Raw genomic sequence first — 3,064 nt, 5'->3', positions numbered from 1 at the left:
TGTTGCACTAACAGCGCTCTCGTGTGCCCCCTGCTGTTGTAACAACAATATTACAACAATAGTAGCATCATTATCATCATAATAATAAGAATAATAATGTTATATAAAAGTATCATTGATGAGGGAAGTGGTAGCTGAGTGGATAAGGTGTTGGGCTGCTGATTGGAAGGTCGTGAATTCAAATCCCAGGGCCACCAAGCTGCCACTCCTGGGCCCCTAAACAAGGCCCTTAACCCTCAATTGTTCAGCTGTAAAGTCGCTCTGGATAAGGGCATCTGCCAAATGCCGTAAATGTAAATATTATTTTTTACTAAGAGACTATGAAAATATTTGTATTATGTAAATCTAATATCCGGCAGCAGCAGCAGCAGCAGCAGGGTGTATTCCATTTTATTTTCCTTTTATTTATCATGTACTCAGTGGCACCCCTGGAAACATATTTTATGGGATAATTTAGTGAAGCCAGTTCACCAGCATATTTTGAAATGGGGTGAAACCAAAGGACCCAGAAGGAACCCTGAAGTAAAAATAATAGTAAGTTGTGCTCTACAGTATGCTCCAAATCCACTAATAATCAAAATGTTTTAACAATTTTATATGCCACAATTTGTTTGTCTTAGTTTTCTCACGTTTACATTATAATATATCATTCTGTACTGTAAAACAACGATCAATATCCAGCTATTGAATAATATGTAATCCAACAGAGTTCTTCATACATATAAGCCAATAGTAATGCATGTACACTACTTTGCTGTGTCAGCTCCTTGTATGAGATTAAGGATGGGTGCTTTCTCATATTCTAATAAATCATCTCTGACTAATCCACTTTTCATCATCCACTCTCCATGCTGCTTATCCTGTTTTCTTGACGTCATTTGCCATTTGTAACAGTTGCCCTAGCAACCACTAGCATCCCCTGAGAGAGAGAGAGAGAGAGAGAGAGAGAGAGAGAGAGAGAGAGAGAGGTCTATGAATGAGACAAGCTTAGATGTGGTCTCTGTACTATTTACTATATCAATTTCTAAGATTGTTCTTTCATTCATTCATTCACTCATTTTCTACCGCTTATCCGAACTACCTTGGGTCACAGGGAGCCTGTGACTATCTCAGGCGTCATCGGGCATAAAGGCAGGATACACCCTGGACGGAGTGCCAACCCATCGCAGGGCACACACACTCTCATTCACTCACACAATCACACACTATGGACAATTTTCCAGAGATGCCAATCAACCTACCATGCATGTCTTTGGACCGGGGGAGGAAACCGGAGTACCCGGAGGAAACCCCCGAGGCACGGGGAGAACATGCAAACTCCACACACAAAAGGTGGAGGCGGGAATCTAACCCCCAACCCTGGAGGTGTGAGGCGAACGTGCTATATGGTTCATATTGTCTGGACAGAATGAACCACAGATGGCCTGGATATGACAGAGACTGTATTGAATAGGTTATCCTCTTTCCATGGTTATTTATAGCCCTTGTGTCTATTTTTAGAACATGTACAATTGATGCTATCTTTATTAGGGCTCCAATCACGTCTCCTCTCCCTCTCAATAAACACTCAGGGATTTATTCAATACACAGACCTAAATAACACTTGAACAGTGCTAGTGTCTATATGTCTGCTTTAGCCATTACTGCCTAAATTTTGTCCAAATTATTTTTGTAGAGATCGTGAATATCCTAGAGATAATTCAAGATAATAAACTAGAATAACCTATCACATGTTGAGATAACAAGTAATATGGTCCTGAGATACTAGGATAGAGCAAAATATGTCATGCCTTTTCTGACCTTCTAGAGTACTCTTTATATATATATATATATATATATATATATATATATATATATATATATATATATATTATAGTGTCTGAAAGCTACGTGGAAAATATTTTCTGAGTTATCTTATAGAAAAATGTATATAAAGCATATGCACAATGCATTCATCCTTAAAAACATAACTATGGACAACAATGTGATCACCAGGATTAAACTAATATTATTATAGGCACTTAACCTGGGATATCAGTCTGGTTCTATCAGTCTTTGACATATTCATATTCCTTTAAGCAGGTTTAACAAAACTAAATAAAATAAACAGATTTGTTTGCTTAGTTCACTTAGTTCTTATAACATACTATGTGGCGTAAAATCAATTTTACATGAAAGCTCAGATATGTCATACATTATCATATCCAGCTTTAGGTATAAAATAAGTCAGGCTACATGGTGACAGAAAGGAGTCAACAGGAATATGGGACAAAGTGTCAGGGAGTAAACACTCACAAACATTGATCCTGTTCAGATGTTCAGAAAAAAACACACATTGGAAGTGATCAGAAGTGATGGTTTTGATCTTTATTCTGTATTTTAGCTTATTAAAAAGAGTTTGTGTGCTAGATTGTGAGTATTAGAGTGATAAGTGCTTTGGATATATATGTCTGTGTGTGTGTCTATGTCTGTGTGTGTGTGTGTCTGTGTGTGTGTGTGTGTGTGAGAGAGAGAGAGCTTTGTAGAAAGTCTTAATATCAGGAAAACCTGTATGAATATCGCACAAAGAAAGTAATAAATAAGTTAAAGCTATGAACAAAGTTAGCCTTCTGCTAATTCTACTCTCTTCAACAAAAAATGTCCTAATAAAGAATTTCCCTCAGAAGCGACCCAACAAATGTAACACATCTCTAATTGCTCCCTACTCCACATATAAGTGCAATCGTATGATATGAAATAATTACATCTCCGCCCTACATTGTGCACGTTTTGTTCATTAGGGAGCCATTTGGGATTCAGTCTCAACCCACACGAACGGATACATTTCCGGTTTCTCATACCGCCGCTGTGTTGAGGCAGCCGACAGACTAAACCATCATTTTACAGGGGAACATCACTTTCTGATTAGATCATTTCGGTCGTCTGTAAATACATTTTGACGAAATGAAAATAATCCTGTTAAAAATCAAGTTCTAAACAAAACAAATAGTTAATGTATCGTGCTTATAAACAAGCACAGTAAACGTTGTGAGAAACGAATAACTCGTGGACCCCCCCCGCGCCT

This window comes from Tachysurus vachellii, chromosome 1, assembly GCF_030014155.1.
Source record: "Tachysurus vachellii isolate PV-2020 chromosome 1, HZAU_Pvac_v1, whole genome shotgun sequence".
Lineage (NCBI taxonomy): Eukaryota > Metazoa > Chordata > Actinopteri > Siluriformes > Bagridae > Tachysurus > Tachysurus vachellii.
This window is presented reverse-complemented; position numbering follows the sequence as displayed.